This window comes from Dama dama, chromosome 13 (assembly GCF_033118175.1).
Source record: "Dama dama isolate Ldn47 chromosome 13, ASM3311817v1, whole genome shotgun sequence".
In the NCBI taxonomy this organism is placed as follows: domain Eukaryota; kingdom Metazoa; phylum Chordata; class Mammalia; order Artiodactyla; family Cervidae; genus Dama; species Dama dama.
This window is the reverse complement of record NC_083693.1, coordinates 52,236,796-52,261,485: the sequence shown is the minus strand read 5'-3', so window position 1 is coordinate 52,261,485 and position 24,690 is coordinate 52,236,796. Positions and strand designations below refer to the sequence as shown.

The window sequence follows — 24,690 nt, the reverse complement described above, 5'->3', positions numbered from 1 at the left end:
TTGTTTTTCTATTCAAATGGGGTGAATCTGATGGAAAAGTGATTTTTCATTAAGGTGTGTTTTTAAAATGCGGTGGCTTCTGGCCATCTCTGTCAGTTTGTGGGGGCAGCTGATTGCAATATAGTTGGAGATTGCCAGATAAGTCAGAGTCACAGGTTTGTATCAAAGTATCCTTTGTAGGATAAGCTAAATAATACTGGGGGTCTAATTAGGGCCCCCATTTCTTGGTTCCCGCCGTAGTCCTTGGGAGAGTGGCATATATTGCTTGACAGACTCCCAAGTCAGAGAGACAAACACTGGGATGGTTTACAGTCCAGGAATTTTAATTGAAGGATTAGCATCAGGATTCTAAATCACAGTCAATAGTTCTTAAACAACACTTGGACAAGTAGTACTGAATTCTGTTGCTTCCCAAGCCATCCCACATTGAAGTACTGATAAATAACCGTGATATTTATGATATCCTGGTGTGAAACTGACATTCTGGGCTGGTGGCCATGAGCCCCAAGGATGAATGTCAGGCGTCCTGTGACCGTTCACAAGCTGGTTGGGAAGTTGTGCTCAGAGAAGGAATGCTGTGCAAGCTTGGCTTGTTTAGGTCTTACATGTTCTGAGTTTTCTTGGGTCCCATTTTCAATATAAAACAAATGTCTTTCAAAGTGGCAGGCTCTGTCTCCCCGAGAACCTTCACAGAGCCAGCATGTGTAGGTCTGTTCTGCTGGTCTGGAGAGGCTGCTTTGTTTGGTAAAATCCAAATCAAAACAGAGATAAAGGCAGTGCCCCTTCCATCCAATTCAGCGGGGGGATTTCATCTTCTAAGCAGCCTGACGCTCCCATGGAGGCAGCCCAGGACATCAAATATATCAGGGTTCTATGAATAAGTGACTGTTGAGGGAGGTGTTGACTATCTTTTTCCTTTGATGTAGACTGTAATTAACATTTATTTAGAACATCTGTGTTGGGAACTTGTGAAATGCCTTACGTCTTTTATCTCTCTTGAAGCTCCCAAGGACGAGTGAATGAAGACCTTTGCTTTCCCCAGTTTTACAGAGGAAGAAACAGAGGCTTTAAGAAGTTAAGCAATTAAGCTAGAAATGGTTAGGATTAAAACTCAAGTTAGACTCCAAATCTTCCCAGATGGTGCTAGTGGTAAAGAATTTACCTGCCAATGCAGAAGACATAAGAGACATGGGTTCAATCCCTGGATCAGGAAGATGGCCTAGAGGAGGGCATGGCAACCCACTCCAGTACTCTTGCCTGGAGAATCTCAGAGACAGAGGAGCCTGGCAGGTTATAGTCCATGGGGTCACAAAGAGTCCGACACAAAAGAAGTGATTTAGTGCTCACTTCGGCAGCACATATACTAAAATTGGAACGATACAGAGAAGATTAGCATGGCCCCTGAGCAAGGATGACATGCAAATTCGTGAAGCATTCCATATTTTTAAGGAAGCTATGGTACATATACACTATGGAATATTACTCAGCCATTAAAAAGAATTCATTTGAATCAGTTCTAATGAGATGGATGAAATTGGAGCCCATTATACAGAGTGAAGTAAGCCAGAAAGATAAAGACCAATACAGTATACTAATGCATATATATGGAATTTAAAAAGATGGTAACAATAACCCTATATGCAAAACAGAAAAAGACACACAGATGTACAGAACAGGCTTTTGGACTCTGTGGGAGAAGGTGAGGGTGGGATGTTCTGAGAGAATAGCACTGAAACAAGTATACCATCAAGGGTGAAACAGATCACCAGCCCAGGCTGGATGCATGAGACAAGTGCTCAGGGATGGTGCACTGGGAAGACCCAGAGGGATGGGATGGAGAGGGAGGCGGGAGGGGGGATCGGGATGGGGAACACATGTAAATCCATGGCTGATTCATGTCAATATATGGCAAAAACCACTACAATACTGTAATTAGCCTCCAACTAATAAGAATAAATGGGGGAAAAAAAGAAGTGGTTTAGCAAAAAAGAAAACCCTAGGCTTCCTTTCTCTAAGCAAGAAGGAGGGGAATGAGGAGGATCTGGGCCTCAGGAATTGCTTTTCCACCTGAGTCTGAAGCCCAGCTCCAGTGGTTACTAGTGGTTGGCCTTGGACAAGTTACTTAACTTCCTTATACTTTGGTTTCCTCATCTATGAAGTTGTAATCACAAGAATATCGAGGGCTGTTATGAAGCTTGAATAAGGTAGTCCACATACAGCTCTTTTCTAAAACAGAGAGGGGGCGCATTTTAACCCTGAGGCTTTGTAGCAAGATTGAAAAGGATTTGAGGGGAGGATAAGAATGTCTACTGGGAATCTGCCAATTTGTCTGGTGTATCTTCTCATTGCTCTCTCCAATAGTCTTCCTGATTTTGGAAATAAAAAACAGAAAAGATAAAAATAATTATGTACATTTTCACCACACCTATCAATGTTAGTGATCTGACTTACTTGCTTCTAGTTATTTTGGAAAGGTGTGGGGGTGGCTAGGAAGGAGGAAAATATATCATTTCTGTTTCTTATAATATTATAGGCTCTTAACAAAGAACTCAACAGGGCAAAAAATACAAGGATAAAATTTAAATCATCCCAAATTCTACTTTCTAGATGTTACTGTTCTTTAGTAGTCAAACTGCAAATATTTCTCAATGTGTGTATGTGAGAGAGAGAGAGAGAAAAAGGTAAAAATTTTAGTAACTGTGAAGTTAGATAATAGATATATGATGGTTTACTTTTGGGGTTGTTTGAAAATTACAGAAAATGTTAAAAAAACCCAACTTTAAAAATTTGAATCATGGTATAAAGAAATACTTAGTTTAAGTTTACTGACTTTAATAGAAGAAAAATATACAAGTAAAACTAAAAAAATGTTGAATAATAACTTTTTTTCTATCACAAGAGATAGCATTTTATTTTTTTTAATGAGATAACATTGGTTTCTAACATAATGAACATTATGTTTCTACTTCTATATACACTACAGCATACTCATCACCAATTTCTCACGATATAGTTAACCCCCTTTACCCATTTCACCTCCCCCCACCCCTCTTCCCTTCTGGTAACCACTAATCTGTTCTCTGTATCTGTGTTTTCTTTGGTTTGGTTTGCTTGTTTATTGCTTATATTCCACATGTAAATGAAATCATACGATACTTGTCTGATTTATTTCACTTAGCATAATACCCTTAAAGGTCCATCCATGTTGTTGCAAATGGCAAGATTCTTTTTAGTGGCTGAGTAGTATTCCATTTTGTGTGTATGTGCGTGTATATTTATTTATTTAAAATTTATCTTTTTGGCCGTTTCATGAAGCTTGTGGGATCTTAGTTCTCTAACCAGGGATTGAACCTGGGCCCCCTGAAGTTAAAGAATCGAGCCCTAATCTCTGGACCACCAGGGAATTCCCTGTATGTGTATATTCATAGACCACATTTTCTTTATCCATTCATCTGTTGATGAACACGTTGTTTCCAGAAGAGATACTATTTACTACAAGGTCCTTCTAAGGTTTAAAAATAATTAAGGCAAGCCTTCAGTTGTGTGGAATCATATTTATTTAACTAGGGTTTCATTGTAGACGGTATCTACCTTTGAAGGATGAGGACATTGGCACTCCTATTCTTCTCTTCATCTCTTCTCCTGTACCTCTCGGGTTTTGTTATATTATTTTTTATAGCACAGGCTTACAACATTCACATTATCTTAAGTAGTCCTAATTTCTGTAGTGGTACTGAATCAATTTTTAAGTGCATTCAGTGTTTACCATTTGACCTTTTTAACATGACTTCTTTATTTTTGAATTAATTATTTTGCTGCATGTCTTAATTGGTTGGATTTCATGATCATAAAGTTTTTCAAGAAGCTACTTGTGTGTTTCATGTGTACCAGTATCTTCCCATTGTACCCAGATGAACTATGGCCAGACATAACCTGAGCCACACTTTCTTTCCATTAAAATATCGTAGACACTGCTTCAGTGTCTTCTGGCACTGAATTTTGAAGAAAACTGATTTTTTTTTCCTTTCTTCTTTAGGTGATTTTGATTTGGGTGTCTGGATGATGAATAATTTCTTTCATTTATTTTAATCCTTGGAGTTCAATAATGTAACTAGGATTTGTCTCAATTTTGAACTTACTGTATCACACAGTCCCAGAACACAATCTGAATGTAGCTTTAGTTTTTCATTTCAGGAGAATGCTCTTATATCTTTGAACATGTCTTCTGTTTCATTGGGGGAGGAGGGATATACTTCAGGAATCCTGATTATCCTACATTGAAAGGTCTTTTTCTATGTCTTCCATATCTGTTCTCATTAATTTCTTTATATTTGTCTTTTCCTCTGCTTTTACTGCACTTATCTCTAGTCATTCTTACTCCTCCTTGTTTTGCTCAGTCGTATCTTAACTCTTTGCGACCCCATGGACTGTAGCCCACCAGGCTCCTCTGTCCATGGGATTCTCCAGGCAAGAATACTGGAGTGGGCTGCCATTTCCTTCTCAAGTCATTCTTGCACATTGGTAATGAATTTTCAGGAGTACTTAATCAAGTCCTGGATTTTTCTAATTTTTGTGTTCATTTTATAGTAATGTTGCTTCAGTTATCAACTTAGTTTTTCTAACCTACCTTTTCACCCCAACCATTATTATTTTGTCCTTGAATTCTTGATTTAAAAAATTCTTATTTAGTTGTCCTAGGCTCCAGTGCTTGGGTTTCCCTGATATCTCAGTGGATAAAGAATCCACCTGTGATGCAGGAGACACAGGAGATGTGGATTTAGTTCTTGGGTCGGGAAGATGCCCTGGAGAAGGAAATGGTAACCTACTCCACTATTTTTGCCTGGAAAACCCCGTGGACATGAGAGTCTAGAGGTCATGGAGTCACAAAGAGTTGCACACGACTGAGCAACTAAACCACCACTGCTGCCCAGGAGTAAAATTGGGTGGCTGGTGACAGGGGTGATAAGATTAAGGGTCCAATGCCCTGGTTTTTGGTTTGTTTTGCTGTATTTGAGTGTAGAGTTTCCACACTGGCTTATATTTGTTTGCTTACTTTATATTTTGCTCGTCTTAGGGCAACTTGGTCTAGATTTTCTGTTTGCTCTGATGTAGTTTGGATGAGTTTTTAACTTTATTCCCGCAATATTGCAAGCCAATTTCTCCTCTTAAATTACAGTATGAGACTGAGTTTCTACTTTTCCATAGTGTGAGAAGATGGCAGGATCTTGGGCTTAGGTGGGAGGTGGGTGGATAAAGGGAAGAGAGCTCATCTCAGAGTTCAGCAGTCTTCATTAGACTCTCTTGGCCCCTTTCAGAGACTTTTCCCGTGCATTCCCTACAGCTCCACCACACGTTGTTTGAGGTGTGTTGAACATCTCAGTAGTGACTAGTGCTCAGAGTGCTTGCTTTGGCTCAGGTCTACCTTGTCACTGATTTTCTCCATTTCATATGTTTCTCTTAGCAATGGTTCCTGTCAGGAGAGGACAAAGGTGATGCTAACCATGCTGCTCGCTGTTCTCCAGGTCTGTGGGCATTAGGGAGAATTCTCAATATTTTGTTAAAATAAAGTTTTAATCCTTGGGGGAAAGGACAAGGGATTATTCAGAAATGGGTTTGTCCTTAGCCCTTTCTCTTTGTTCTAAAATGTGTCCTGTTGAAACTTATTAACTTAGATTATGACCCCTTTTGTATTTGGCTGCTGTTATGGAAATGTTTTGGCTTTTATGATTTTTTTCTCATTCTGTTAGGTATCAAGGGACAAAAATTCAGTCTGCCATCTTAACGTGACACCAAGTAATTTTTCAGTGATTCTACATGGTTCATTATTAGTTTGGTTTGAATAGAATTCCATTTTTAAAAGCTTGAAGATGAGGAGATAGCAAGACCTGAGTTACAGTGAGGTTATGTATGAACCTATAGGCCTAAAATGTAAGTTATTAAGAATATTTTCAACACATGCATATTGAGCAATGCCTATTTGGAAATGGGAACAAAATGCAATGGTAAAAAAGCAATTTCTGATGAATGGACAAAACAAGTTTTTGTTAGATAAATATCAAGATTTTTTTGTTTGTTTGTTTGAAGCCATCAGGATTTGTTCATCTAGAAGGGAAACTGACACAATTAGTGAAGCTCTAGGAACATCAAAGCAGAAATCAGTTTTGAACCTGTATTTCAGAACCAGGTATGTGTCTTTCACAAGATGATGTCAAGATGGTTGGTTCTTGGGGGCTGGAGTATGTCTCCTAGAACCAAGAAGTGAGGGCAGTAGACTTACCCTGCAAGGTCAGCACTGATGGAGCCAAAGAGAGATGTGAAAAGTCACTTAGAAGAGAAAGCCTGGCTTTCAGACTTGCAACACTGTAACCTCGTATGCACTTATGTGAAGAAATAATGTGTCTAAAGAAGAGGGCTTGGTCCATATGGGAAGCATAGGAAAAAGAGAATCACCAAGGATCCCTTTTATCCCATAACAGCTCTGTCTCTGGGAGTGGGAGAATGTACCATCAGACTTCTGGAAATTCCAGTCTCAGAGGCCAAGAGTGTCTCTAGGGTATCTGTTGTGGCCTGATTCTTAGAACATGAGCTTTATCTGACTGCCCCTTCTCTGATTCCATGTCCCTACAGCAATTTTCTGGTTCCAGTGAAGGTCTGCTCACATAGAGAGAGAATGCAGAAAAGATACAGATTTTAAATATTTCTGATTATTTCACAGTGATTTCTCATGGTAATGAGTGATTTCTGATTACCAGTTGGTTTTCCCTGACTACAGGGAGAAAAAGAGATTGTTATGCCAACCTGAATAATTCAAATCTGTGTGACATTTCTATTTCTCACTTTAAATTAATACAGTACCAGCCAGATAACTTCCTCAGGTCTTCTGTACATTTTTAGTTAGTGTGAGTCAGTATTTTTTGGTCTGATTGCTCCTAAACATTGACAAGAGTGAACTGGCCTTCTGCTAGATAATTCTGATTTTGTTTCTGTCTTCCGTCCCTCTCTATTCCTATATCAGACATAGTTCCATATTTGATGAATTCATCTATATTAAAATGTGTTAAGACCAGGTAAAATTTTAAATACTCCAGAGAAAATTTATACACATGTTTTTGGACCTCATTTATCTTTTTAAAAAAGCTTTTAATTTTATATTAGAGTATAGCCAATTAACAATGTTGTGAGTTTCAGGTGAAGAGTGAAGGGGCTCGGCCACACATATACATGTATCCTCCCTTCCCATCCAGCTGCCACATCATAGCGAGTAGAGTTCCACGTGCGATACAGTAGATCCTTCTTGGTTATGCATTGTAAACATAGCAGTTGCATACATAGTACCTCATTTATCTTCATGTCTTTATTTCGGAACAAGAAGAGTAGCGTGGGGAAACCAAGACAGTTCCTTGCAAAGGTCATCTTTATGTTGAGGACCTCTCTTCTCATTTGGAGTATGACACTCTCTCCACTAAATTTCCTGTCCAAGTGCATGGTCCCAAGGCTATTAGTAGAGCAAAAGGTTGCTGGGTGAAACAGTGGGGCCAGCATGGGACATGTGTGTTTGCAGAGAATCCAAAGGAGAACTTGCTCTCCTATTCATTTTCTCTGTGGTGATTAAATACATGCAGTTGTTTTTTTTTTTAAACCAGTTTAATTGAGATGTAATTGTCATATAACAGTGTATTAATTTGAAGTGTGTAACATAACAATCTGATGTAGGTATATATTATGAAATGATCAGTGCACCAAATTTAATTAACATCCATCTTCTCACACTTAAAAATTGTTTTTCCTTGTGATGAGAACTTTTAGCAACGTTCAGTTGTACAATACAGTATGGACTTCTTTCTCAGAACTTTATAGCTGGATGCTTGTTCCTTTTTACCGCCTTCACTGGTTCCCTGACCCCATGGCATCCCACTGCTGTCCTCTGGCAATCACCATGTCTGTTCTGTGTTTTTATGAGTTCAGTTTTTCTTAAATTCCACATTATAAGTGACAGCATATGGAATTTGAATTTTTCTGTATGACCTATTTAACTTAGCATAATGCCCTCAAGGTCCATCTATGTTGTCGCAAATGGTAGAATTTCTTTCTTTTTTATGGCTGAAGAAAAATCCTCTGTATATATACACTCCATTTTCTTTATCCATTCATGGACACTTTGGTTATTTCCATGTCTTGACTAATGTAAGCAATGCTGCAATGAATGTAGAGGTGCAGATATGTCTTTGAGATGGGTGTTTCATTTTCTTCAGATAAATACCCAGAAGTGGAGCTGTTGGATCATGTGGTAGTCATTTATTTATTTATTTATTTTAAGGAAACTCTGTACTGTTTTCCACAGTGGCTGCATCAATTTACATTCTTACCAACAAAGCACACGGGTTCTGTTTTCTCCATATCCTCACCAAAACCTGTTCTCTCTCATCTTTTTGAGAACAGACGTTCTAAAATGTGTAAGGTGATGCTTCATTGTGGCTTTGATTTGCATTTCCCTGATAAGTGACGATCATCTTTTCATGTTGGCCATCTGTATGTCTTCTTTGGATAAATGCCTATTCATTTCCTCTGTCCATCTTTTAATCAGATTTTTTGGGTAGTTTTTTGACCTCTTTATGTATTTTGGATATTAAGCCTTTGTCAGATGATTTGCATAATTTTTTCCCATTTACTAGGCTGTCTTTTCATTTTGTTGCTCATTTCCTTTACTGTGTGTAGGTGCTTTTTAGTTCAATGTGGTCCCACTTGTTCACTTTTGCTCTTGTTGCCTTTGTTTTTGGTGTCAAGTGCAAAACGTCACACCAAGACAGATGTCAAGGAACTTACTGCCCATGTTTTCTTCTAGGAGCTACAATGGTATAGAACTTACATTCAAGTCGTCAAGCCATTTTGAGTTAATTTTGGGGTATGGTGTAAGATAAGGGTTCAGTTTCTTTCTTTTTTTCTTTTTCTTATTTGTATTTGGCTCTCCAGTTTTCCCCACACCATTTATGGAATAGATTATCCTTTCCTCACTGTATATTCTTGACTCCTTCATTGTAAATTAATTTGTGATATATGCATGGATTTCTGGGCTCTCAATTCTGACCCCCACTGATCTATGCATTTGTTTTTATGCCAGTACCATATTGTTTTGATTACTATAGTTTTGTAATAGTTTCATACCTGGAAGTGTGATGGCACAACTCTTGTTTCTTTTTCTCGAGATTTCTTTGGCTATTTGGGATATTTCATAGTTCCATACAAATTTTAGGATTGTGTGTTCTAGTTATGTGAAAAATGCCATTGGAATTTTGATAGAAATTGCACTGAGTCTGTAGACTGCTTTGGGTAGTATGAACATTTCAACAGTATTAATTCTTCTAATTCTTTAGTGTGGGATATCTTCCTATTTATTTGTACCTTTAATTTCCTTCATCAATGTTTTATAGTTTTCAGTGTACAGATTTCTCACCTCCCTGGTTAAATTTATTCCTGGATATTTTATCTTTTTGATGCAATTATAAATTGGACTGTTTTCTTAATTTCTCTTTCTGATTATTCTGTTATTATTGTATAGAAATGCAACTGACTTTTACATTAATTTTATATCCTGCAACATTACTGAATTTGTTCATTAATTTTAACTGGTTGTTTTGGCAGTGTCTTTAAGAGTTTTTATATATAATATCATGTCATCTGCAAATATAGATAGTTTTCCTTCTTTTCTGATTTGTATGCCTTTTCTTTTTCTTGCCTAATTGCTCCAGCTGGGGCTTCTGGTACCATGTTAAATAAAAATGGTGAGAGTGAGATCCTTATTTTGTTCCACCTCTCAGAGGGAAAGCTTTCAGCTTTTCACCATTGAGTATGATGTTAGCTGTGGGCTTGTCATATACGGTCCTTATTGTGCTGAGGTATATTCCCTCTATACCCAGCTTATTGAGAGCTTTTATCATGAATAGGTGCTTTGTCTGCATTTATTGAGATAATGTGTCTTTTTATCCTTCATTTTGTTAATGTGGTTTATGACACTGGCTAAGTTGTGCATCCCAGGAATAAATCTTAGCATCCTGGGGATAAATCCCACTTGATCATGACATATGATCCTATTTTTTTAAGAAGACTTTATTGAATTTGTTACAGCGCTGCTTCTGTTTTATGTTTTGTTTTTTTGACTGTGAGACATGTGGGATTTTTAGCTTCCCCCACCAGGGACTGAGCCCATACCCCTGCTTTGAAAGGTGAAGTCTTAACCACTGGAATGCCAGGGAAATCCTCAATCCTCTTAATGTATTGTTGAATTTGGTTTGCTAATATTTTGTTGAGGTTTTTTTTCTTTTTTGCCACCACGTCCATCGGGTGTATCATTCTTGTTCTCCTTTGCCTTTTGCTTCTTTTCTTTTTTCTCAACTATTGATAAGACCTCCTTAAACAACCACTGTGCCTTTTTGCATTTCTTCTTCTTGGGGATGGTTTTGATCACTGCTTTCTGTAATAAATGCTATAAACCTCCATCCATAGTTCTTTAGGCACTCTGTCTATCAAATCTAACCCCTTGAATCTATTTGTCACTTCCACTATAAAATCGTAAGGGTTTTGATTTAGGTCATACCTGAATGGCCTAGTGGTTTTCCTTAATTTCTTCAATTTAAGTCTGAATTTTGCAATAAGGAGTTCATGATCTGAGCCACAGTCAGCTACTGGTCTCGTTTTGCTGATTGTATAGAGCTTTTCCATCTTTGGCTGCAAAGAATATAATCATTCTGTTGTTTTTGATTTTTTAAGATTGCACCCACATGCTGCATTTTGGACTCTTTTGTTGACTATAAGGGCTATCCATTTTTCTTCTAAGGAATTCTTCTTACAGTAATAGATATAATGGTCATCTGAATTAAAGGACTGCAGCCATGAAATTTAAAAATGCTTGCTCCTTGTAAGAAAAGCTATGACAAACCTAGATAGCATATTCAAAAACAGAGACATCATCACCTACAAAGGTCCATCTAGTCAAAGCTATGGTTTTTCATGAGAGAGTTGGACTATAAAGAAGGCTGAGCACTAAAGAATTGATGCTTTCAAACCATGGTGCTAGAGAAGACTCTTGAGAGTCCCTTGGATGGCAAGGAGGTCAAACCAGTCAATCCTAAAGGAAATCAACCCTGAATATTCATTGGAAGGACTGAAACTGAAGCTCCAAAACTTTAGCCACCTAATGTAAAGAGCTGACTCATCACAGAAGACCCTGATGCTGGGAAAGATTGAATGAAGGCAGGAGGAGAAGGGGATGACAGAGGATGAGATGGTTGGATGGCATCACCAACTCGATGGATGTGAGTTTGAGCAAACTCTGGGAGGTGGTGAAGGACAAGGAAGCCTGGCCTGCTACAGGGAAGCATGGGGTCATAAAGAGTCAGACCCAACTGAGCAACTGAACAGCAACAATGTCCATTGGGGTTATTGGCCTATAATTTTCTTTTTTTTATAATGTTCTTGTCTAGTTTTGGTATCACAGTAATACTAGCCTTGTAAAATGAGTTGAAGATGTCCCTTCCTCATTTGGAAGAGTTTAAGATAGATTGGTATCTTAATTTTTCTTTAACGTTTGGTAGAATTCACCAGCGTAGTTACCACATCCTGAGCTTTTTGATTCTGTTGGGAAATTTTTGATTACTAATTCAATCTTCTTAATAGTAATCAGCTTGTTCAGATTTTTTATTTCTTTATGATTCAGTCTTACGTGTTTCTAGGAATGTAACCATTTCTTCTAGGTCCAATTTGTTGTCATATAATTGTTCATAGTAGTCTCTTTTGATTCTGTGTATTTCTGTGGTATTAGTTATAATGTCTCTGTTTTCTAATTTTATTTATTTTTGTCCTCTCTTTTTTTCTTGTTTAGCCTAGCTAAAGGTTAGTTAACTTTGTTTATCTTTTCAAAAAATTGGCTGTTTCATTAATCTTCTCTATTGTCTTTTCAGTCCTTTCATTTATTCCCACTCTGATCTTTATTTTCTGTCTTCTACTAACTTTGGGATTTGTTTGTTCCTTTTCTCCCCTAATATCTTGAGGTATAAAGTTAGGTTGTTTAAGACATTTATTGCTTTTTTTTAAAAAAAATAGTATAACTTTAAAAGATTACTTTCCATTTTTTAATTAAAAAAAATAATTTTGTAAATTAATTATTTGGCTGTGTCAGGTCTTAGCTGTGGCATGCAGGATCTTTAGTTGTGGCACACGAACTCTTGGTTGTAGCATGTGGGATCCTTATCCCTGACCAGGGATGGAACCCAGGCCCCCTGCATTGATGAGCACAGAGTCTTAGCCACTGGACCACCAGGGAAGTCCTAGTTTTTCTGTTTATTGTCAGTGGGGAAAGTTGGTGTAGTTCTTTATTCTGCTCTTAATGAATGCTGAGATTATCTTCTTGCAATGACTTGATACCCAATGCCATGGGTTTGGGTGGACTCCGTGGTGATGGACAGGGAGGCCTGGCGTGCTGCAGTTCATGGGGTCACAATGAGTCAGACACGACTGAGCAACTGAACCTAATGACTTGATACTTGTTTTCTTTGGAGTGCTCTAAATGACTTGATACTTGTTTTCTTTGGAGTGCTCTTATTTATTAATTTGTGATTTTATTATGATTCCATTTCCTTGGATTAATTTGATTGTGCTTAACATTAATTTTCAGTCATTTTTCTTTTCCAATATATGTTTATAGAGTTGTATATTTCCCTGTAAGTAATGCTTTTGCAGAAACCTAGACATTGACATATAGTATTTTCATTATTGTTCAGTTGTTTTCTTGTTTCCATTATAATTCCTTCTTTATTTATGAATTTTTCTCAATTTCCCAATAATTTTCTAATTATTATTATTATTTTGTTATTGATTTTTAGCCTAATTGCATTATGGGGAGAGAACTTTCTGAGTCTGAATATTTTAATCCTTAGACATTTGCTGAGAATTTCTAAGGTCTGGTATATGGTCGATTTTATAAATGTTCTATATGAACTTGTAAAATTTAGTATTTCAATGAATGCAGTTTTCTGTACATACCTGTTAGGTCAAGTTTATTAATCATGTGCAAATCACTTATACACTTGTTTACTTTTTCTTCCTGCCTCTTTTTATCAATTTCCAAGAGACATATGTTTAAATCTTACAACATGATAATAGATACGAGTTTGTGGTTGAAATTTTTGGCTCTGTAAATGTTTAGATTGTGTTATGAGGGGAAAAAATGTAAAAATTTAAAGTTTCTGGTAAACCAAACATTTTATCACTATCACAGAGCTGTCTTTTAACTGCCAGACAAGAAAAGAGGGAAAGCTAGAGCCCATTTTAGGAGGGTGGAGAACAAGCCTGTACATTGTCCCAAGGTGATGGTAATCATGTTGGAATGCCTGCCCCTTCACTGCTCTGAGGCTTCAATGCTTGCAAGTGGCTTTGGAGAGGCTGTGACTCTCAGGCTTTGTGATCTTGCATGGAGGGGTGCTGGGTAAGCGTCACTCTAGAGGATGACAGAATTCTAGCCCAACCCCTGGAATCCCAGTCACCTTAAATTCTCAGGTACCAGTCTTTAAGTGTCCTAGGGTAGGTTACTTTTTAAAATCAGAAGTGGTACCGTAGCTCTTTGGATTTTTATGTGTTAGAGCTCTTGGATCCAAATTAAAGAATAAATACGCAAAAAAAGAGAAGCCTTCTTTATTTTCAGTAATTTTTTTTTGGTTGTTTTAAAGTTTCTATGCGTTTTATGAAGTATGTAAAAGAAAAAATAGGTACTGTTGCTTTTAGAAACATTTTTTTCTCCTTCAAATTCTCTCCCATAGCAAGAAAAGAGAGTTCATAGTTTTCTCGTTAAAGACAAATTAAGCTTTGGAATCAGGCAGATCTGAGTTGTCTCGGTTCCACCACTTCGTGGTTATGAGACTCTGAACAAGTCACTTAACTTCTCTGAATCTCAGCTTCTTAATCTGTAAGATGGATAAAGCGATTGCACCTACCAATATTGGGTTAATGAGAGAATGGCTATAAAGTGCTCCCCATAGTGCCTGGCATATGGTAAATTTTATCTGTGATTATCTTCTTGTGATGACCTGATGTTTTCTTTGCAGAATTTTCCGTTCCTCTTAGTAGGCAACATTCAAAGCACCCAGCTTGAAGTGTGCCTTGTCTCCAGATAGCTGGTGGCTGCTTAGTAACATCATTTTGTGTTCTCATCACTCGTCTAGCTAGCTTCCACTAAGAAGGTTTCCCGACTCCATCCATGCCAGACTTATGTGCCCATAAACTTTCTCACTGTAATCTGGTAGCAAAGTTACTTTGGGGAACTCCCTGATACATTTTCTGAGTTGTTCACTCTAGATTCCTTTTGACCTTTTCTGTAAGCTGTGACCAAATGCTTGTTATTTACAAACAATTCAGATGATGCTTCTGAGATGAGTGGTTTCACAGAAGACCCCCACCTGGCAACAAATGGGATACAGAACTTCCGTGTATTGTCTGTGAAGCCAGAATTGGATCTGGTTTCAGTTGTGAAGTACTTTATGTTTCTTGCAGGATTCTTTTTCTCTTTGAATATGTGGAGTTATCTCATTGACAGTAATCCTCATTTGTCAACTCTTTGCTGAAGAGGTAAAGGACCTCATTGCATCCCTCCTACAGTGTCGAAGCTTCTAGCTTTCCTCACACTTAATTTCTCGTACTTTCTCATTCTTGCGCTAGAATATGTAAGGAGCAGTGTGGGTCAAAAGACAGACTTTAGGGAACTAGTGAACTTGCTTTAGTGATAAATAGCCAGTAGCCAGTGACTAATATAATAGCTACACCAGTTAAGAATTGATTAAGTAGCAAAAGAAGCTCCTGCAACCCAATAACATGGCTTAAACAAGATTGTTTATTCAATTTCATATAAAAGATGTTCAGGAGTAGGTAGTCTGTGGCTGGCATGACATCCTCAGAAAACTAAACTCTGTTCCCTTATCCAAGTCCATGACTTCAAGTTTAAGGTCTCTTCATGATGCAGTATGGCTGCTGGATCTCCAGTTGTTATCTCTAAGTTACAGGCCAGAAAAAGGGGAAAAGACAAAAACAGAAAGGTGCTTTTCCAGTGTATCAGCTTTCTTTGATGTTCCCATCCTGTGCTCAGATCTCATTGGCTAGAACTTTGTCCTATGGCTATGTTTCGCTGCAAGGGAGGATGGGAAATATAATATTTTATTCTAAGCAACACTGTGCCTAGCTGAAATTTTGGGCTCTGTGACCAAGGTGAAAAAGGAGAATGGATATTGGGTAGTCAACCAACAGTCTGTTACAATGGCATTTGCCTAGAGTGGCTTAACTGGCGTTGATGACTCCATATGACTCAATCCTAGCTTCTCCAGGTCAGAACACACTCATATTTCTCTGTGGAATAGAGCCTTGATTGTATACTTCATTACTTATCTTTTTTGGGAAGAGGTTTTTTTTTTTTTTTAAAAAAAAAAAAAGAATATAGTGCAAGAGCCATTATAAATTACCAGAGAGGTCACGCCAAGCAAAGTCAATTTCTCTGGGGAAAAAAATGTCAGAGTCCAGTAGGTTTTGGGCACATGCCCAGCGTCCCATGTGTCTGCCTTTACTGCAAGCACAGTGAGTTCTATGATGCGGTGTTTGTTCCAGAGCCTAGGCTGTAGGTAAAGCTACATAGGAAGCAGGTGACATGGCAGATTCCGCAATGGAAAGACTTTTCCTCAAGTCCGCTTGTTCAGCACCCATTTGATATGAGTGGTGAAGGGATTATATTTTTTCAAAGAAAGGTCATACCAATCAGTGTCAAACACAAGGCTGTTCCTTAGGAAAGAGGCCTTTTCTTTTTCATTTCCTTCACTGCCAAATTCTGGAAAGTGTAGCGGCCATTGTTCACACAACCACTTTCCACTTCAGTCCTTACCTAACGTTTGTGCAATATTTTAGTGATGTCGCTTCTTCTGGCCTTTTCGAGAGCCTTTCTTTCACTGATTGTTGTGACTCACCTCTCTTTGCCTCTTATTTTTCTCATGTTTCATAAGCTCGTGCCTTAGCCCTCCTTTCTTGCCCATTTTTCTCATTTTCTACCCTTGCTCCTGTGCGGTGGCCCCTGGACCTGCAGCTCCTCCTGCTGTCTAAGTACTGATGTTTCTGATCCTATATCTTTACTTTTTAAACAAATATTTATTTATTCATGTGGCTGGGCCTGGTCTTAGCTGTGGCATGCAGGATGTTTGTTGAGGCATGTGAGCTCTTAATTACAGCATGCGGGATCTATTTCCCTTACCTGGGGTCAAACCTGGGCCCCTTGCCTTGGGAACATGAAGTCTTAGCCACTGGACTAACAGAGGAGTTCCTCTGGTCCTATATCTTTAAAACAGATATTTCTCCAGAGATCTAGAGCTATTTTCCCAACTGTTCACTAGACATTTCTACCTGGATTCCCCATTAGAACTTAAAACTTATCACATCTAAAATGGAATTCTTTCACTCCTCCTACTCATTCTCTTAAACCTTTCTTTTTTACTGTATTCTCTGCCTGTTGTGGTAAACACCCATCTCAGAGCCAGCAATCTGGCAGCCATCCTTTATTCCTTTCTTTCTGTAATCTCTCTGCATATGTAACCACTCACCAAGTCCTCTTCCTTGAGTTTCTCAAGCCACCCCTTCCCTTGCAGCCTCACCACTGTCTTCACTCAGGACCTCATCTTTCATCACCTGGGATATTACTGACTGCCTCTATTTAACCCAGGCTGTCCTTCAAATGGCCATCACAGTGATCTTTCCAATAAAAAAAACCCTATTATTTTGCTTCTCTGAATAAAATCCTTTGAACTTTCCATTGCCCGTGAGATATCACTCAAACTCCTCGACATAGTCTTAAGGGTGGTCCCTCACAGGACTCCTTTGTATGAACAAGAAGCTCCCTTTTGTTGGCCAGCAAAGGCAGAAGGAGCGCCTGGTGAGTGGAGTGTGCCTTTACATGAGAACAAGTTCCCTTTCTGGCTTCCCAGGTGGCGCAGTGGTAAAGAATCCAATTGCCAATGCAGGAGATGCAAGAGATGGGGGTTTGATCCCTAGGTCGGGAAGATCCCCTGGAGAAGAGAATGGCACCCCAGTCCATTATTCTTGCCTGGAAAATTCTATGGACAGAGGAGCCTTGGTGGGCTGCAGTCGATAGCATTGCAAGGAGTTGGATGTGACTGCACACACACACCAGGGACCGTGCACACACACACCCACAGCCACCCACCCACCCCTACAAGGTCCCTTTCCATTGGGAGTGTGCAACCCTGCCCAAGGGCACAGGGCTTGGCCAGCAAAGCTTGGGATAAACTCATTCCATGGACTTGTCAGCTGACTTCTAGCGGCTTCTGCACACATGGTGTGGGGGTGTGGCCAGATTGTGGCCCATTGGGATCCCTGCAGACTCTCTCCTGCCTCCTCGTTGGACCTGTACCTTCCGGGAATCACTCTTCCTGTAGCACCCATGATTAGCTCCTTTGCATCTTTCAAGACTTACTCTTAAGTGTCACCACCTTCTAAGAGACTTCTCTGACCCCACAGTCTGAAGTAATTGCCATCACTCAATGCACCCCTAACACCGGGTCTATATGTCTGTCGTGTCCTGTTGTCAGGCCGTTGTAATGATTAACTCTTACATTTGTCTCCTTCCCGACATTGTGAACAACCTAAGGGCAGAGGGTAATGCTTTATTCATCTTTATATTCCCTGACTGACTTGTGTAAATTCTCTCTGAATTAACTCTAGGGCAACCGCCAGAAATCAAATGAAACAACAGATTCTATCTAGGTTTAAACACAACTGTAGGGCTTATATTTATTATTTAAAAATTAAGAAAATAAGAGTACTATTCAGTGATGCAAAACCCTTACAAAATGCTCCAGAAAGGAATTGTCATTTTTTCCTTATGAGCAAAGGCATGAATAGGAGAGGGCAAATGCTGACAGTAGGCAAGGAAAGCACTGGTCTTTCAAAAAAGCATATTAAGGGTCTTAAGGCAAGATTTAAGAGGTGGCCAGATGCAGGAGACAGCTGTGATGTGAACAGGGCACGTGAGCTAAGAAGAAACTTGAATTAAGCCTAAGAGCAGAGAGGGGAGCTTCTGTTTAAAATCCACTCTTGCAATTGACTGGATGTTTGACCCCTGGGCAAGTCATTAACCTCTGTGTCTTAGTTTCCACATCTGTAAAGTGGAGATAATAATGCTTTCTTACTTCAAAGAATTATAGATTAATCAATGTCTGAAAAATGTCTCTAACTTGGGAACTTCTATGTAAATATTCCAGTGCAGCATGTAGGAGAGTCAGGTGTAAATACTGGAGAAATAAATTTGAGCTTTCTTTTAGTTTATTCACATTGTTAAAAAATGAAAAATAATCGCTAGTATCCTCATCTTGAAAATACTATTAAGGAAATAGCAGTTTGATTTATATATTGGGGAAAATGTCCTTTTAATGGTCATAAGTCTGTTTTTCAGCCCATCTGTCTCCCGAGCAGAGGTGTGTGCTGAGGTGTGTGAATCCCGGGTGTGTGGGCACCAAGGCCGCTGGCTGACTCAACAGGAACCACAAAAACCACTTGTGCCAGGAGGACTCTGCCAGTGTAGGGAGCTGTCAGCTTCCTTGGCTGGGTTATGGACTTAGGGCTTCTGTGAGCTGTCTGGTTTTTGCCCACTGCCCTGCTCCCCTCTCCAGGGAGAGGATGCGTGGGGCTTACCCAAGTCTCAGGGTCCCAGAGCTTCCATCAGAGGCTAATGTGTGATGTTTGGATCGTGTAGTTGTGATCCCCAAATGAAAATGTTAATAATTTACAGTTAGTTCCTTCCCCACCTTTCACGAAAGGGAAGATTTCCCCAAGGACCTTTGATTTATTGGCTGGCTTGGAGGGCCTCCTCATGCCAAGCGGGGTGCCTGGGGGTGGGGAGGAGGGGGAGAGGGGGAGGCACCCGAAGGAAGTCAAATTGCCCCTCAGGAGAAACAGTGGAAGGACCGGTCATCTGTGCAGTAGGGAGGGAACCAGCACGGGCCCAGGGAGCAAGGAGAGCTAGTGCGTCTGTGGTTGGGGCTAGGGAGGAGGAGGGAGACTGACCTGCTCGGGGAGACAAGGTGGGGCTGGGCGAGGTTGGGGCCTTGAAGGGCATATTTATCAGCTTTCTGGGCCATGGACTGGACTGGCATCATCTCTTCTTGCCATCCCACTGCCCCTTCTTTTAATGAGTCTGTATATTAAATAAGATTGGCCTTAAGGCAGGGTGACCTGCCTTCACAGGCCAGGTACGTTCGTCCAAGGAACTGGAAGGGTGTGATGACAGCGGTAGAGAGAGGAGGCAGACCAGGTTTTCAAGGAAATAAAACAGGAGCCTGAAAGCCGTAGCTGCCCCGTGGGTCGCCTGGTGCTAGGGGCTGGTGGGGCAGAGTGGCAGCAGCTTCGGGCACCAGCCCTACCTTTCCCTAGACCCAGTTTGATGCCAAGGAGAGGAGAATCTGATCTAAGTGCAGGCCATATGTCCCCCGTCCCCAAGGGCTGCCCTCAGAGTGAGGCGTGACAGGGGCACTAGTTGGACTGGCTCGGGTGCATGGGTTGGGGTCTCCTTTCCAGGGGTCCTCCCTCTCCGTCGTTCTGGGTTGCATGGCATTGTCTGCATGGCCTGCTAGTTAGAAGCAGAGGCCAATAAGCATCACTGTGCTATGGATTTAACCCTATTGTACAAGCTCTTCTCTGAAGACGGTACTTGCTCTGTGTCGCTTTGCTATTTTTCTTCTGAATTGTGAGGTGTATCTCTTATCGCGGGAGAGTAGGCCTATGACCTTAAGTGAGTTAAATTACTCAGTAAGGCAGTTTGACTGTGGGTGCTTTATGAAAAGCACATAAGGTTACTGGGTTTGGAATTATTAATCTTCTGTAATAGTCTTGGGAAAGTGGTTTAGACCCAAGCATTCTGAGCACCTCTATTTCCTGACTCAAATAGAGACTTGAGCAAGGGATTTACACTTGTTCTGAGTTCCATCCCCACTGCCAGTCACCTATTCCAACTGAAGAAGGGAGCTATAGAACAGGGCCCAAGCTTGATGCATATATATCACCATTATTTTAAAAAGGGGCACATTATTGCCTGACTGTAACTTCTTTGACTTTCAGAGACTCTTTTTTTTTTTTTTTTTCCTTTTTCTGTATTAGTATTGCCTGAAATGGAATAAACCTTCCATCTGGTTTTTATCTTCCAAATAAGATCTTTTCAAAGGAGCTTCTTTGGGGGAGTCTGGAATAATTAATTCTCTCCCCCTCCATCTTTCTCAATGCATTTAATTTGAACTTTCTTAATGAAAACTCATCTCTCATAAACGCTGGGTTGGCCCATTTTGTGTGTGCCTGCTCTGTCCTGCTTTGAGTGATGTGTAAATAAGAGGCAATCTGGTGATGAGTTTTGCTTGTGTGGTGCGGAAGGGTGGAGAGGGAGGAGGGTTTGATGAATAGAGGCGACCAGAAAATGTACTTGATAATAACATGGCCATGATTGATGTTGTAATTCCTGAAAAATTATCATTGTGATATAATTATTTGTTTATGAACTGTGCCCTGAGACTCCCAAGTTTGTGATTATTCATGGCACAGATAAAACTCTAAAGTCAATAATTCATCAAGGGTATAATGGTTTTGTTTGGGGGGAGGTAGGGGGTTCACGGGAATATTGCATCCTGTTTCTGACACTTCCGCTATAAATCTAAGAACTCCTTCAGTACAAGGAAAAGCCACCTCCTCACCCTCTGCTCCTTTTTTCCCCCCCTTAAAGTGGCTTTAGAGATTTGCATATATTATTTTTAAAACAAATTAATTTTATCCTAGAAAATTTTCAACAGAGGAACATTATCTGGGTCACTCCTATTGGTGTAGCTTGTGGCTGCCAGTAGAGAAATGAACAGAACAAAAAACAACTCTGCTTTGTCCCCAGGAAAGTACAAGACAATCTTACAATAACCGCTTTGATTCTAGTCCATGAAAGGAGGTCCAAAAGGAGGTCTACCCATTTTCAGAAAGTTGATGAGTTTGGCCTCATGATTTGTATTCGACTTTCGAGTGGATGATTTTACACGTACATATCAGCGATCTTGGCATCTTGCCGCAGTTCTGCTCCTGTGAAATGGCTGGTGCGGTAGTTCCTTTAATTCCTTCCATTTCCTTCTCATGGTTGTTTTTTCCCTGCCTCAGTTTATTCACAAGAGAGTAACCCACTGGGAATTTGTTACAGATGCATTACGTGCTTCTATCCCAGGGTTCAGATCCCCTGGAGAAGGGAATAGCTACCCACTCTAGTATTCTTGCCTGGAGAATCCCATGGACAGAGGAGCCTGGTGGGCTATAGTCCATGGGTTGGCAAAAGAGCTGGACACGACTGAGTGACTAACACTTTCACTTTCAGAGTTTGCAAAGGTTGGGGCCAGGTCTCTCCTCTCTAGCAGGGCTGGGTGAAGATGTCTTGGAGGGCACATAGAGTATAATGAAAATGAGCAATGTTTTCACAAGGACAGAGCCTTGCTCACCTTCCATGCCTCGGGAATGAGGGAACTTCTTTCCTTAAACTGCTTTTCCCCCAAGAACATGCCAACATTACATGAGGCCTATATACACACTGAAGGTGGGAGACCTACCTTATCAAAACTTTGTATAAAGGCCAGGTGATCTGGTTGACTAGAGGCTCAAGATGAAATAGCAGTTGGTTTGGCTGCTAAGAAGTGACTTCAGGTTCAGTCTGTTTTAATTAAATGCTCAGAGTCCTGAGCAGGAGCTGTAATAGGACTTGCAGCCCAGGCAGGCACCAAATAACATTGGAGCCCTGTGACTGACCCAGGGTGCCATGTTTTAAAAGGGGCTGTTATGGGTTGAATAGCGTCCTCCAAAGACTTGATGTCTAACCTCTAGTACCTCAGCCTGTGGCCTTAATTCCATTTCCTTCTCAGGGTAGGGTCATTGCAGATACAATTAATTAAGATGAGATCCTATGGGTGTAGGGTGGGCCCTAATCCAATATGACTGGTGTCCTTATTGGAAAAGGAGAGACGCACATGGTGGAGAGAACTCCATGTGAAAATGCAGCGACAGGGTGACGATGGCCCAGTGATAGGGAGGCAGAGATCACAGTGATGTGTCATGGAATGCCCAGGAGGGCTGGTCCCCAACAGAAAGTAGGAGAGAAGCAAGGAGCAGACTCTCCATTAGAGCCCTTCAGAAGGAATCAAGCTGCGTGACACCTTGAATTCAGACTTCAGGTCTTCAGAATTAGGAGAGAATAAATTTCTGGTGTTTGGAGCCAGCACCCAGTTGGTGGCCATAAGCTGGCCCTAGAAAACCAGTATGGTGGCCTTGACAGATCCTGGTGCACCCAGATGAGGATGACTAGGATGGCAGAGGGATCCCCCACAGTGCCATTGGAGGAGCCGTGAAAAGAACAGGTGATAGTTACCCGAGAGATTTACTGAAACTCTGATATCCATCTTCACATATTTGGAAACTACTCGGATGGCAGAGGGTTGAGATTTAGTCTGTGTACCAGAGGGAAGGTTTCAGTTCAACACCTTCTCCGTATGTTCATCCATAAGGCCGGAAGGACCCTTGCCACTAGAATTAGGGAGATGTGATTTCTACACCAGAGAGTTTCTCTTGGCTGCTAAGAGTCTCTGGATGATGACTGAGTTTAGATAGCTTACCACTCATCTGTGAGGATACACTATTAAGGGATACCTTCTGGTGAATCTAAGATCTGCTGGTCTAGCTATCCACGGGCTGTGATGTCAAAGTTTACTAAGTCAGTTATTAACTGCATGGGCTCTTTCCTCTTCCTCCTTTATTCGTGGTACCTGACTTACTCTTGAAAACAGATTAAATAGTATTGTGGATGCACATACACATCCTCCAACCAACATTTCTTGATGGCCAACCCTGGGCCAGCCATATGGACTACCCAAGAAGGCAGGAATGAATGCAGTCGCTGCCTTATCCATCTTGCCATTCCTTTCTTGGTGGAAACTCAAAGCCATCCTGCCAAACCACATGGACATTTCTCACAGAATCTCTGTCTCTTGACAAGTCATGTTTCATCTTTATTTTTCCACGTGTCTTCATCCATCAGTGTTCAGTAGATCTTCACCGAGCCAAGACTATTCATAAATCATTGAGCTAGGCTGTGGAGGATACATGAAAATGAACAAGCCATGATTTGTGTCTGCGGTGAATTTACCAGGTCAGCCCCATTCTTTACAATGGTTTCCTAGGAGATACAGAAAGGCAGAAGCATCTAAGGGTGTTAACTTACCTTAGCATCCCAGAATTGTTTCTTAAGCCTGCTAGTTGTCATCATTCTTTGGGAATCATGCTCATGAACAAGGTTTGCCTTTTTTCATTACACGAAATGAAGCATTAGCAAAGCTACTCTTCCTTCTCTCCCAAGTCCTTCACTCTTTCTAATTTTTGAACCTGGATTACAATCTCCTTGGCTTGAACAGACTCTCTTCTGGGCTTGAAAATATACATGACCTCTTACTTTCAATGCAAAGCATAGGCCAATTTGGTTTCAAATTGTTTTAAATATGGTCAACATAAATATGCTTTGTCTAGGAGTAGGCAAAGATGGGTAAGAGTTATAGTCCAAAAGGACTAATAGTAGTTTCTATTTTTTTTTTTTAAATTTATTTGACTACACTGAGTCTTCGTTGCCACATTCAGGATCTTTTTTTGAGGCCTGGGGACTATTATCTGTGGCCCATGGAATCTAGTTCCCTGACAGGGGATTGAACCTGGGCACCCTGCTTTGGGAGTATGCAGTCTTAGCCACTGGACCACCAGAGAAGTCCCCTAAGACCAGTTTCTTTATGCTCAAGTGAATGCATGCCTTCCCTCTTGTCCTGCTTGCTACATTATGCTGTTATTGTTCCTTATTGTCAGATAAATAAGTAGTGGTATCAGCTGGGAAGAAAAGATACGGAGAGCTGGCCTTAGCTCCCTGCTCTGTCCATCACTTGCGCACTGAAGCTTTGACAGAGTGACTTGCTGCCAGCCCGGGGAGGGAAGAGTTCCTGGGGGAGCCTGTGGGCAGCTTGTGGGGGGCTCAGGGCTCCCATCCGGCTGGCAGCCCCTTGGCTGGGGAAGTGGCAGGGCTGCCCCGTTGTCAGGGGTCTGCGCCAGAGCTCACTCCCTCTTTTTTTGGCTAAGAAATGTTCTTTACTTCATTGTGACAGACTTTTAGCATGGTTGGGTACAAATAAAGGACAGGAAACTTGATGCTAAGGATGCTTGAACTTGTAAGAATCCAGGATTTCTACCATTTCTATTGCAGAAGCTCCAAATATTGTGAGGGTTTCAATTCACTCATTACCATGTCTGACTTCCCCTTTTCAACTCCCAACTGCTCCTAGCTCCAGATCTCAGGGCTGAAGGAGTGTCCAGAATTAAAGGGTGATGGCCAACCAACTTCGTCACTGGGCCAAAAGAGTCAGCCCTCTGCCTTGGTAGCCCCTCCTCCATGTAAAGCTCTGGAAGCCACAACTCACAGCTAAGCGCCAGCTCTGTCAACATCTTGAGAGAGAGTGCCTTGGGTTAGCTGGCTTCAACACTCAGTCATCTGTTCAGGATTGTGTTTCCAGCTGCATCAATTTGTTTGCTTCTCAATCTTGCTCTCCTAAATTCTTC

General features: G+C 40.6%; 1 non-coding gene across 1 annotated transcript; it reads left to right on the top strand.

The window, feature by feature from the left end:
* Positions 1-1,339: 1,339 nt before the first annotated feature.
* LOC133068761 (U6 spliceosomal RNA) lies at positions 1,340-1,446 on the top strand. The gene has a single exon (XR_009695707.1). It is a non-coding gene; the product is annotated as a U6 spliceosomal RNA (small nuclear RNA).
* Positions 1,447-24,690: the final 23,244 nt, after the last annotated feature.